Source organism: Oryx dammah, unplaced genomic scaffold (genome assembly GCF_014754425.2).
Source record: "Oryx dammah isolate SB20612 unplaced genomic scaffold, SCBI_Odam_1.1 HiC_scaffold_3, whole genome shotgun sequence".
Taxonomy (NCBI): Eukaryota; Metazoa; Chordata; class Mammalia; order Artiodactyla; family Bovidae; genus Oryx; species Oryx dammah.
This window is the reverse complement of record NW_024070187.1, coordinates 28,173,655-28,188,363: the sequence shown is the minus strand read 5'-3', so window position 1 is coordinate 28,188,363 and position 14,709 is coordinate 28,173,655.

Sequence of the window (14,709 nt, the reverse complement as noted above, 5' to 3'; positions counted from 1 at the left end):
TATTCATTGGCAGGACTGATGTTGAAGCTGAAGCTCCAATACTTTGGCCACCTGATGTGAACAAGTGACTCATTGAAAAGACCCTGATGCTGGGAAAGATTGCAGACAGAAGGAGAAGGGGCCTACAGAGGATGAGATGGTTGGATGGAATCACTGACTCAATGGACATGAGTTTGAGCAAGCTCTAGGTGTTGGTGATGGACAGGGAAGCCTGGTTTGCTGCAGTCCATGAGGTCACAAAGAATCGGACATGACTAAGCAACTGAACTATTTATGAAGATACTACTTTGGTAGAATCAGGCATGGGGAATACAGATTTTGCCACTCTGTTATATAAATGACTACAGAGGGCTTACCTGGTGGCTCAGTTGGTCAAGAATCCACCTGCAATGTAGGAGACCTAGGTTAGATCCCTGGGTCAGGAAGATTCCCTTGAGAAAGAAAGGGCAACCCACTCAAGTATTCTTTCCTGGAAAATCCCATGGACAGAGGAGTATGGCAGGCTACAGTCTGTGGGTTCACAAGAGTTGGGTATGTCTTAGTAACTAAACCACCACCAATCTAATACTAGTGATTCCTTTAAAACTACCCCCACTCTTTCTATCATAGATTCCTTTTAAGAATGCTCCCAGATATTAATGAAAACAGTGATCTCATCAGGCTTGAAACAAAATCCAACCAAAATTCTCAATCAGCATTATAATTCTATCTCACTGACTTAATTCATGTCTATTTGATCCATGAGGCTGATCTGTATAGCAAAGAGCAAAGATGAGAGGTCTCTGTACTGGAATTTGAGAAAGAGAGATGGAAATTTTCTGCCAAGTTTTATGCACAGAATAGAACACAATCAAATTAGGAAATGGTGAAGAGCAACAAAGAGAGTTCATACAATACTTTCCTTTTGACAGGCCAATAAATACTCAAGCTGAATAATTTACCAAAAGAAAAAGAGCCCACTCAAACCTCCTGACCTTTTGAACAATGAGCAGGAGTTCAATTATCCACAAATGTTCTATTAGAAGGCAGCTTTCCAGGCTGCAGTGTTATTTCAGCAGTCATATGTTAGAATTATTAAGGAGGGAGAACATTGCTTATGTAGTTTCTGTGTCCTGTTATAGTTTATGTTACCTTCTCTTTAAAAACTTACTGCCATACAAAGTAGCACTTTGCCAAAAAAAAAAAAAAAAAGTAGGAGGAAGCAATTATTTGAATAATGTTTCTGGTGAGTTTGAGCAATTAGATTTCACTGGAACACACAGAGTGTTCTGCACATTGCTAGAGTGATACTGTCACTATAGAAAGTATATAATTTGCTTCCATTAGAGACTTTGAGTAACTTTCCAATCATACTCAGAGAAATTCCCCTTCACCATCCACATGGACTGTTGTGCTGCTGGGTGAGCTCCTCATTACTTCCTTGGGGCTATACCTGGGTTCCAAGAACTGGAGAGATTTACTTCACTGATATTTTCTAAAAACCTACAGCTTCCCTTACACAGAAGGCTGTAGAAATCATGTGGAGTATCACAGAATTTGGAACCAAATCACCAGAGTTTACTACCAGTATGAAAATACATTAGGAACTCAGTTCCTGTAGAGGTGACTTTTATAGTAATTTAAATTTATCTTCGAAAATCCTTTGTCAGTCTTCACAATATCTTTTGATATTCTTCTTAATCCTTCATGTATTTTCCTATATCTTTCTGAATCATTGAGATTTCAACCAAAAACTCTCAAATATATCTGAGGTCAGACCCAACTGAGGTTAACTCTTGATGTTTCTGGCTGTGTCACCTTGGTTGAGTTATGTTCGTTTCTCAGACACTCTTTACTAGTCTGTGGGAAAGGGAAGTATTACACTTGCTCTGTAGTGTTGTTGTGAAGATTGGAAATGACATCATAAAGTCTTTATAATCCTTGCCACGTATTAAGTGCTCCAAATGGTCTTTTACATTTTCCCCTTTCCTTTTTCTTCTCCTTCTTCTCTTGTCTTATGTTAAAAGCTTGATTTTTATCACACACCTTTATAAACACACACATATACATACACACATTGTTTGTCTCTTCTCTTTCACACATGTCATTTGGATTTTGAATGTGTCATTCCAAAAGTTTAGTCATGGTTTTTTTCCAATGATCCAGAAATTCACTAAGCATTGCTCTTATTGCATTATACAGGTCATCAGCAGAAAATTTAAATGTTATCTGGTCTCTAAATTGAGTTTATTGCATAATGTGTGTAAGCATGTGCTGCTAAGAGTGTGGCTTGCCTATACTTATTATCTGGACTACTTATTCTCTTTGAACTGTTCTGTTTTCTTATAACTTTATTGCATTTTATTTTGTCAGATTTCAGTATGAAACATAGCACTTGTCATAAAGATTTTGTTAGCATGAGACCTTTCAAATCTCTAAAATGCTGTGAACCTTACATATATTAGCTAATTTAGAAATAAATTTGTCATATGCACAATAAGCTTTATGTATATGTCAGTGTTTCCTTAGAGAATAAATTTGTTCTTTTTATTCCTTAATAAGGATTTATTTTCATGTTCATCAAAAATATTAAAGAAAAGGTGGCAACATTCTGTCAAGTTAAAGGAGCAGCAGTACAAACACTCTATTTATTAACATTATTCACAGTTTCTATCCTTAAACTACTTACTATTCACCATAAGGGTATAAAACACACATTGGAGCTTCAAAATCAATGACATGTTGCCCTCTATCCAGTGCTGTTCTTTGGCAAAGAGAAGGAGTTGATCCTCAGACTCAGCATGCCTTTTTTTAATTCACACTTAAATTTCCACTTGAGGAGGCAAGCCAAAACAAACTAGTCCTCCCTGAGATGCACCCTGGGAATAAGCGCCCTCCCAACCTTAATAATTATCTGAGAAGAGTCTTTCTCCCACTCTCCTTTTCCATCTGAATAGGAGTTGCCTGTTAGGATCTGATTGTTTTCTACTCCTCTATTTACATAATTCACAGATGTCAACCTGCTGACTCTACTCTGTCCCATAGAATTATATTCTTTGCTGAGTAAATTATCTCTCTGTAGCTATACTTAGGGAAACACTATAAAAGTTGTAAGATGAAATAACTTTCAGCATTTCGATAGATAAAGAGACAGACATTACGTTTTTAATCATATTCTGTTTCAAGATTGCCTTTTCTTTTATAAATTAACCTATGTGCATGCTAGCAAAACAGTATGTGTATTTAGTATAGTTTTATTTATACATATATGGCTTGAGATATGTAAGCATCTGGTTTTGTCACCTCAGTCACCTTTAAAAACACGCTATTGTAAAAGGAAGTATATCACTATTTTCTTACAGAATCTGGTAATAGAAATGAGAAACTATGGTTTTTGTAGCCACACATAATAGTTTCTCAATGATTACATGGGTATGCAGGTAAAGTTTTTCTTTTCCCATTTGATATTCTATTCAATTCAGCCTAATTCATCAAATATCAAATGTTTTTAGTAATTGTTTTTTCATTTTCTTTACCTAAATTCCTAAGAAAATATTTTTCAGAAGAAAGTGATATACAAAGGCCTTGTACTACAGTTAAAAGAAACACATTTGAATCACACAGGATTTGAAAGATGATCAAATATAGTAGAATTGGGAGAAAATTCTGGTCAATATATTTATCTACAGTAGTACTTTAGGAAGCAGTATTTTTGGCTTCAATATACACACACAAAAAATTTGATTCACAAATATTTTGCTCAAGTAGGGTATTTCTGGAGATTCATTATATGTGAAGTTTTCTCTGTTCTTTCAATTTGCTGTAGGTTGGTCAACCCAATGATTGATGACTAGTTTTTGAACACTGAAATATAGGCAAACTTCACTGCATTGAAGTTGTCACTGAACTCAGGTTTGACTGTTCAATATCCAAAAGCCAATAATTCAAAAGGAAAATGTCAATAAAAAGAATAGGTGCTTTACTCAGAAAAGCCAGGAATCTGGGGAGAAGATGGATTCATGATGTTCTAAGACCAGCTCCAACAGTTTTGCCCAGCCATGACAGTTTTTAAAGGGGAAAATGAGGTGGGGTAGAGAATCTCAGTGAATCATCCAGGTAGGATGGGGTCTGCATAGTTTTCCATTGCATATGGATTGACTGGCTCTGTCTTGGCTCTCTCTTCAGATGTTATCTTGCCCAAGTGATCTGCATTCAGGATTGCTAAAGGGGTTGTGGGGGTAGGCAGCAAGCCACTCTTAAACTACATTGTTCTTCATTTTCATTCTTTTCATCTAGGAAAAGAACCAGAAGGTTAGGCAAAGCGTGGTGTGCTTTCAGGAGTAAGTGAGGAGTCAGTTTAAACTTCCTAGTGATCTCATTTCTATAATTAGGTTTTTTTGGGGTCAGAGGGGGACAGAAATGGGAGAAACGGAAAGGGGCAAAAGAGTTGGTTTCAATGTGTAGGCAAAATTCATTGCATTTTTTTTTTTTCAACTTCATAACAGTTTTGGATGAGGATTCATGGAAGTGTAAATTGACACTAAAGACCATATGTCACAGCACGGTTTTGTAAACACAGTTAAATAATAGTGAACATTAATTCTTGATGTAAAACCAGTTTCTCTGGCTAGGATTCAGTAGCCTCTTAATTCATCTTTTAAAAGAATTTTTTTTTCTTAAACTATAATAAATTTGGAATGAACTGCTATGTAAAAAACAGGGTCTCTGATGTGAATGTGTATAATCATGGTTATGGTTTCTTTCTCTTTTTTTTTTTTTTTTTTGAGGATAGCAAATATATACACAGTACAAACTAATCAGAATGTTACCTTAGCTTACATTTAATACACATGTTAATCTTTTGTATGTGCAAATAATACAGAAACTGGGGTCAATACAACTCTCTTACACTTGCAGAGAATTGAATATCTGTATCTGCAGAAAAATTCTCTTGGTTTTTATCTTGTGACTGGCCAATTATGATTTCCTTGGCCTTCTAGGGTATTGAACTGAAGATTTCTAAGGTTTCTTGAAAGGTGCGTAATATTTGAACCAAGGTACCCAACTTAATTATATAAAGTAACAAGGAACATGAAATACTTTCAGAGTGGCCACATAGTTAAAAAAATGCAGTGGTTTGATTATATGTAATCATTGCTTTCCTCAATTTAACTGCAAATGAACCAAAGTTAATTATAATAGATGTTATGTGAGAACCAAATATAGCAAACTTGCTCATTATCCTCAGCACAGAACACATGGTATGTGCTCCATAAATAAAGAGTAAATAAAGAAAATATATAGTTTTACTAAAAAGGGAGGAAAACTGAATATGTAGGTTAGAAAAGGAGAAAATTAAAAAAAAAAAATGACTCAAGTGAAACTGGCTTTCTCCATCTGGCTTTTCCTAAAGAGTTCTAAAGAGGAATTGAGAATAAATTTTTATTTTCTTCCTATACTGGTAAAGGTGTATATTTTTTAAAGATGAAGAGAGAATCAAAGAAGTACGTAAGACTGTTTTATTTTAACCATCATTAAAGAGATGTGGGTTTGATCCCTGGGTCAGGAAGATCCCCTGAAGAAGGAAATGGCAATCCACTCCAGTATTCTTGCCTGGAGAATCCCATGGACAGAGGAGCCTGGCAGGTTATAGTCCATAGTAGTGGCAAAGAGCTGGACATGACTGAAGCGGGCAGGAGAAGGGGGCGACAGAGGATGAGATGGCTGGATGGCATCACTGACTTGATGGACATGAGTCTGAGTGAACGCTGGGAGTTGGTGATGGACAGGGAGGCCTGGCGTGCTGTGATTCATTCGTGTCCAACTACGACTGGGCGGCTGAACTGAACTGAACTGAACTGAAGTGACTGAGCATTCACGCACGCAGTACGTAATAGTACCAGAGGCAACTTGGTAAACTATATGCTAGAAAAGCATATATGTGTCAGGGGAGTGTGCAATTTTCTTGCTTCTGTCTTGTCACAACAAAAATTTGAAGCAATGGACCAGTGTTATAGCCCTCGGTGGACTAGTGTTATAGCTCCATGTTACAGCTCAGTTTTATTTAGAAAGTAAAGGAAAATACATCCTCAAGGCATGCGGGCGTGCTGACCCAAAAGACACGAAGGGAAGAGAGAGAGGGAGAGAGAGACCCCTGGCTCTTTGGCTCCATTTTTCATATGTTTTTTTCTCCTCCCCCTGGGCCTGCCCTATGTAAATTGGGCTAGCCGGGAGTGCTGTTTGTTTTACCTGAGGTCCTCACTCTGGTCCTTGGACCTTCCTTTGTTCTATTTTCCCCGGCTTTTCCCTTCCTTGTCTTTTAACTACTGCCATTCTGGACTCCTTTTTCTTATTCTACCTACCTAACATATAGAACGTCACATTTTCTTTTTAGACAAAGATTTTTGAATGATCCCTTCATTTCAATGGTTATCATTGGTACTGCTGCTGCTGCCGCTAAGTCACTTCAGTCGTGTCCAACTCTGTGCGACCCCATAGGTGGCAGCCTACCAGGCTCCCAAGTCCCTGGGATTCTCCAGGCAAGAACACTGGAGTGGGTTGCCACTTCCTTCTCCAATGGATGAAAGTGAAAAGTGAAAGTGAAGTCGCTCAGTCATGTCTGACTCTTCACGACCCCATGGACTGCAGCCTACCAGGCTCCTCTGTCCATGGGATTTTCCAGGCAAGAGTACTGGAGTGGGGTGCCATTGCCTTTCCCCGATCATTGGTACTAGATGCTATCAATTTAAATTAAGCTTTCTTCCATTCTGATTTGAATGCAAAATTGAACAAACAAACAGGCAAACAAGAATAGATAAGTTTTCAGAGCAGAAAAACTCCAAATAATTTCTGTAGATACTCTACACTCAAGTGGGTAGACTATAATTCCCAATTTCATAAATGTAGGCTGTACATAGTGACTTCACTTCAAATAGTATAGAATTATAAAAGGGAAGCATCTTAACTTTACACTAGAGAAACTAAGGTGATCAAGGTCAACATCCACAACGATTAATCATGTTGATAGTGTTTACTCTTCATACAATGTGATGGAAATGGCACTTTCACCCTGTGGTCTTCTTCCCAAAACTTGCAACACTAGTCTGATCATGAGAAAAACATCAAATTCCTTTTGAAGGACCTTATGCAAAATGCCTGGTTAGTATTACTCAAACCTATCAAAGTCATTCAAAACAAGGAATATCTGATAATAGCCAAGAGTTGAATACAGAGACAGAATGACTTGTAATATGATATCCTGAATGGAAACCTGGAAAAGAAAAATGACATTAGATAAAAAATAAGGAAATCATAATAAAGCACAAAAGCAAGTTAATAATACTGTTTCAATACTGGTTCATTAATTGTGACCATACTAATGCAAGTTAAGAATACTTACTAATGGACCAGTATTGATTCATCAATAGTGTACCACATTAATGGAAGATGTTACCAATAGGGGAAATTGAGTGAGGTATATAAGAACTTTATATACTACAGATCTTTTCTAGAAATCTAACACTGTTGTAAACAATGAAGTGTATAAAAATAAACTAAAATCTTTTAGAATGAATAAAATAATTGATTTCTACATTTAAGAAATCAACCTTTTTATTGAACTTTAAATCCAAAAATGTATTTTAGTGTTTATCCTAGTATTGAGTTAATTCTCTCCCAAATATTCATTTATGATGTTGTATACTACACTTTTGTGGGTTGTTAAAGTAGAGGAAACATTATCAGATTTATTGTTGTTCAGTCGCTCAGTCATGTCCAACTGTTTGCAACTCCGTGGATTGCAGCACACCAGGCTTCCCTGTCCTTCACTATTTTCTGGAGTTTGATCAAATTCTTGTCCATTGAGTCGGTGATGCTATCTAACCATTTCATTATCAGATTTATAAGGCCTGTTACAAAGAGTGAGGAAGAAAATGCCAACTAAATAGAAATTTAGGATATTAAATAGTTTTAGATATTGAAGTATTAAATAGAACTGTATATAATGCTTGCCTATAATTCATCTATTTTTGGAAGGAATTAAGTTAATTTTGCATATAGTTTAAGTAAATAAGACCTTTGGTATAGGTGGTTGATTCAGACTAATATGATTTGACTTTTGTTTCTGATTGCATACAATAGTATATGTTTTAAATAAGCAAAATATTAAACATTTGAAGTATTTAAACATTTATTATACAAAGTAACATGATACTGTTTCAGTCTAACTATTTATCAGTAGCTTATGAAGTGCTCTCTCTTATTAACTGCAAGTTTATTTATTGTAAACACTCTGGCTAGTTAATTCCACCCTTTAGTATCTATGCTGCCACATTGATAAATGTCTCAGGATGTACAATCAAAGCTTCTGTGTGTTCAGATGATGAATTTGCTAAATGATATATTTCATTTTTATATGAGTTTTATATTGATAATATGTAGGATGAAACTTTTAAAAGTAAATTATCAGGAGAGGTTTTGAATATACCCACAGTGAAAACAGAAATGAAATTAACTTATGTTCGAAAAAGTGCTGAGTAAATTAGAATTTTAAAAAGTGAGTAGCTTGCTTTCTCACAGGCAATTTACCAATGATTGGATCATGAACACAGAAGAGGATTAAACATTGGAACATTAGAAAAAAATGAAAAAAAGTATAGATAAATTATCAAATATTCTGTGGAGATATTTATCATTTATTTGTGAGAGGTAGAATTCAAATTCCAGGTCTTGGGTAAAACTGGATATCTCTAGGTTATTTCTTTTTGTACACATCTCTTGATATGGGGCTTCCCAGGTGGCTCAGACTGTAAAGCATCTGCCTGCAATGTGGGAGACCTGGGTTTGATCCTTGGATCAGGAGGATCCCCTGGAGAAGGAAATGGCAACCCATGCCAATACTCTTGACTGGAAAATTCCATGGACGGAGGAGCCTGGTAAACTACAGTCCATGGGGTTGCAAAGAGTCGGACATGAGAGTGACTTCACTTGATATGTACAAGAGATTCTCTTGAACAGAATCTGAGTTGCAGCATTTTATTTCCAGTCATGATCTGGGATGAGAGCAGAATGACATTTACAATATTTTAGTGGCAATTACAGCACAGTTAATTTATCAATTTAATTAAATTCCTATAGCGATTCATGACATAAAATATCAAAATAAGTTAACTTGCACAGAAACAGACAAAAGATCAATGCAGTGGGTAGTGGTATAATGAATTAAAGTATAACTTCCATCTACTTAAAGGATTGTGTGCATAAGTAGATTTTTTTGGTAAAGCAATCTCTTAGAGAGATGTCCTTTAAGGAAGTTAGAAAAGATAGATCCCAGAAGTTTCCTAAAATTCCTAGAGTCAGTCTAAAAATATCATCTAAATTACTTTCTATCTTACTTTTCAGGAGGAATCAAAGAATTATGCTTGGATTAAAGAAACACAAGTGGAATTTTTTCTAACATCTTATGCATTTTACATTTTCAAATGCACTTTGCCACTAACATTAACAGTTATTAGATAAACTAATTATCATTGAAATCTTTATCACAGTATAAAATCTATATGTGAAATCAAGAACCCATGTGTCAAAGAGAAAATGTGAAACTGGTGGGTGAATTAATCAGGTTCTCTAATCTCCCCGCACTGAGAGCTAAGTAAAATCTGACAGCAGAATATGATCATGGAAAAGCGAAAGTGTTAGTCACTCAGTCGTTGATGACTCTTTGCAACCCCAAGGACGGTAACCTGCCAGGCTTCTCTGTCCATGGAATTCTCCAGGCAGGCATACTGAAGTGGGTTGCCATTTCATTTTGCCCAGGATCTTCCTGACACAGGGATGGAATCCGGTCTCCTGCATTGCAGGCAGATTCTTTACCATCTGAACCACCAGGGAAGCCCCAATCCCGGAATTTTATAGCAATCTGGAAAAAAGGCTGATGATTTTCCTAACAAAGGCAGTAGGATCTTCAGTAATTAAATTAAAAAAGAAAGGAAATGTCATTCATTTAGTATTCCAAGCTGATACAGTGGTTCCTACTGGTTACAATAAGTGTGCTGGAGAATAATTGATGCTTTTTTTTTTTATAATCACTGCTTTATAAATACTTTTGTGATCTTGTAATGTTTATCTAGTGATTCTAAGGATCTTCATCTGAAAATAAGAATGAGTTGAACTAGATGTTTGCCAAGATATCTTCTAATGCAAACATTTTATAGGTCTATAATGGACAGGTGATACCTAGCTCATTTCCTGTGCTAGGCATCTTAGTTTAGTTACTACTGGAATCATTAGTAACTTAAAAATAGAAAGTGTTTTGCTCACTGAACCAGGCAAAATGAGGCATTGTGCATGTGTATGCAAATGAAGAGCTTCCCAGACGGGCTGAGCGGCAAAGAACCCACTTGCCAATGCAATGTGAGAGACATGAAAAGACTTGGGCTCAGTCTCTGGGTCTCGAAGATTCCCTGGAGGAGGGCATGGCAATCCACTCCAGTATTCTTGCCCGGAAACCCCATGGGCAGAGAAGCCTGGTGGGCTACAGTCCACAGGGTCTTAAAGAGTCAGACACAACTGAAGTGACTGAGCAATCGTGAACGCATGCCAATAAGAGTGTGAGTTGGTTCTGAAATATTCCCGTCAGTTAAAAAATATCAGTAGCTTTACATGGGCATGGGCTTTAGAAATAAGATTACCAAATATTCCAAGAAAATTTGAGTTACTACCCTCACTTCAGTAGTAATTAACTGTCTTGAGAAACTTCATGGGTAGTGCTAATAGAAAATCACTTATCCTAGGAAAAGATAACAAATCAATAGACAAAATAGAGTCCTGTTTCTTTAATAGCACTGCTGAGTCATTCTGAGTTAAAATTAGGTTCAATTATGAGTAACAGAAAATCTCAAATTATAGCTGTCTACTCAACAGAGAAATTTGTTTCACTCAAATAAATACCAGCAGACCATGACTAATAAGGTGGCCCTGTTCTCCTTAGGAAATGAAGCTTCTTTTGTATACTACCATCTTTTGCATGTGACTTCTACCTTGCTGTGCAAGAGATCTATTACAATTCTACATACTGTATCCACATACATTTCTTCATAGAAGTTGTGTTACATTTCACTGGTTACATATAACTGCAAAAAATCATTTAGCAATTTGCTTAAATTTTGCTTGCATTTCACTGGTCACATCTAACTGTAAAAAAAAAAAAATGCTAGCAAATAATGTATTTTTGGCAACCTCATTACCCAGCTTAAGTTCATGGGGCCTATTTCTGAGAAGAAAGTGAGAACAGATAGGAAGATAGCTGGTAGCCTCTACCACTAGTCTACCCTTTAGTAAAACGTTCCTGCACGTGTAATACCCTGATCTCCCATTCTAACTATCTTCTAAAGTTAACCATGGACCAAAACCCAAAACGTCTTCTCCCAGCACCAGTACGGAGTAGGATTAAGATGTGAGTGTGTATGTTAGTTGCTCACTCACGTCTGACTCTTCGTGACTCCATAGATTGTAGCCGGCTAGGCTCCTCTGTCCATGGAATTTTCTAGGCAAGAATATTGGAGTGGATTGCCATCCCCTTCTCCAGGGGATCTTCCCAACCCAGGGATTGAACCTGGATCTCCTGCATTGTAGGTAGATATTTTACTGTTCTAGTCACAATAATCTCACTTAAAAAATTCTAGTGAGAAAAGGAAAAAAGAAATGTGAACTATCTAGCAGTTACTAATTCATTAGTAATTTTATGTACTTATCCAAGGTGACTTTCTATTACTGGATTTTCAGTGTCAGTGGTTTCCAATTACTGAGGAGAGCAAAGAACTTTTTAAAATGTAGGGTATGTCTATCAATATTTGTTGCTTTAGAAATTAAAACTGAAAAATTTTCAAAATCCTTATTGATTTGTTGACTTAAAATAATAACAAACCTAATGTCAACATAACATGTTTTTATGAAAAATATATTTTCCAAAACAAAAATTAGTGAGAATGGCATTATTTAAATATTGTGAATCTTTTAAGGTGTGACAGCATAAGACAGCTGAATTATGACGTCAGTATACTGAAAGTTTGGTGAAGTAGATGAAGAAAATTCAGCTCCACTCAGATAGAAAGTTGGAAAAGAAGAATATTTTAGTAGCCTTTACAGAAAATTTTGGATATTCTTTTTTGATGCTACACCAAAACTTGACAAGTGGAAGTTTCTTAAAGATTAGTTGCAGTGTGGAATCTGAAACCAACTTAATTGTTCATACTGTAACATTAAAATTTGTCTTGTGTTTTGCATTTTGAATGACACTTTTACCCATGCATAGGTTGTTTTGAAAATATTGATTTCCTGGGTTATTAAGGTTTCACAATTTACATTTAGATATATAATATGAAAAAAAAACCACATTTGTTAAAATCACCACACAAAAGTCTAAGTATGCAGAAGCTGTTAAGTTTTGGTGATGGATATAATTTTCCAAAATTCTGATTTTTGCTTGAAAGCTCAAATTCTATCATTGGCAACAAATAGTGTCAGTTGTTTTTCTTGAAGTGAAAGACTTCTGTTGTTCATTTTAGGAAAAAAAAAAAACCTCCCCAATATTCAAGTCTAAATAGCTATAGTTCATCTGTTAATCATTCTTTCTAGTAAAAATGGTGTTCCATGAAATAAGGAGCTGGTTCAACTAATATAAGAGCTTTTCCCTTAAGTCAACCATCATACTTCACTAGGCAACAGAAGTGCTTAATGTTTACCTCATATTTCATTGTATATTTTAACAAACATATTCAGTAAAGTTTTAATAAAATTAATCATTTTTAGTGCTTTATCAGATATTATGAGTAAAACTCTGTGTGTGTGTGTGTGTGTGTAACTGTGTGCATAATGGAGAAAAATAAAATGACTATTAGTAACATTTGTTGCTACTGCCTTTATTCCGGCTAAGGTGACAGCATTTTTACCCATCATTGCTCTTAAACTATAAATGCATATAGTGAAAAAGGGTAAATGATATCTTAGTATTATGAAAAGTGTTTGATGTAACAAATCCCTTGAAAATATCCTTGGGGTCCCTTAGGGAACCTCAAACCACATATTGGAGAATCACTCTGTGAAGTTAAAGAGCATATACATTTAAAATATTTACAGATGCTGACTGGCTGAACAATTTTTATTTCTACCCAAATTTTTGGTGTGTCTGGTTTTGACATTCTGACCAATATTAGTATTAAAAGTATAAATTTTTGCCTATCTGAGAGATAAAAGTTCATCAGTTCAGTTCAGTTGCTCAGTCATGTCTAACTCTATGCGACCCCATGAACTGCAGGATGCCAGGCCTCCCTGTCCATCACCAACTCCCGGAGTCGACCCAAACCCATGTCCATTGAGTCGGTGATGCCATCCAATCATCTCATCCTCTGTCGTCCCCTTCTCCTCCTGCCCTCAATCTTTCCCAGAATCAGGGTCTTTTCCAATGAGTCAGCTCTTTGCATCAGGTAGCCAAAGTATTGGAGTTTCAGCTTCCACATCAGTCCTTCCAAAGAACACCCAGGACTGATCTCCTTTAGGATGGACTGATTGGATCTGCTTGCAGTCCAAGGGACTCTCAAGAGTCTTCTCCAACACCACAGTGCAAAAGCATCAATTCTTCTGTGCTCAGCTTTCTTTATAGTCCAACTCTCACATCCATACATGACTACTGGAAAAACCATAGCCTTGACTAGACTGACAACAAATGGCAAAGTAATGTCTCTGCTTTTAAATATACTGTCACGGTTGGTCATAACTTTCCTTCCAAAGAGTAAGCGTCTTTTCATTTCATGGCTGCAATCACCATCTGCATTGATTTTGGAGCCTCAAAAAATAAAGTCAGCCGCTGTTTCCACTGTTTCCCCATCTAGACCGGATGCCATGATCTTAGTTTTCTGAATGCTGAGCTTTAAGCCAATTTTTTCACTCTCCTTCACTTTCATCAGGAGGCTCTTTAGTTCTTCTTCACTTTCTGCCATAAGGGTGGTGTCATCTGCATATCTGAGGTTATTGATATTTCTGCCGGCAATCTGACTCCAGCTTGGGCTTCTTCCAGCCCAGCGTTTCTCATGATGTACACTGCATGAAAGTTAAATAAGTAGGGTAACAATATACAGCATTGACGTACTCCTTTTCCTATTTGGAACCAGTCTGTTGTTCCATGTCCAGTTCTAACTGTTGCTTCCTGAACTGCATACAGGTTTCTCAGTAGGCAGGTCAGGTGGTCTGGTATTCCCATCTCTTTCAGAATTTTCCACAGTTTATTGTGATCCACACAGTCAAAGGCTTTGGCATAGTCAATAAAGCAGAAATAGACATTTTTCTGGAACTCTCTTGCTTTTTCCATGATCCAGCAGATGTTGGCAATTTAATCTCTGGTTCCTCTGCCTTTTCTAAAACCAGCTTGAACATCAGGAAGTTCACGGTTCACGTATTGCTGAAGCCTGGCTTGGAAAATTTTAAGCATTACTTTACTAGCTTGTGAGATGAGTGCAATTGTGCAGTAATATAGTTATCTTAATTTATTACCTTTTTACCATAACTGAAGGTAAAAATCTTTCCATATTTTTACTGGTCAGTGTATTACTGGTGGAGGAATAGATTGACAGTTCCATGAGACAGAATAAATACTTTATAAAGTGACCTCAACTCTTTTGGGAATGTAATTTATGACCAAATTTGGATTTCCTTAGAAGATTATCAGTTGGGAAAGTG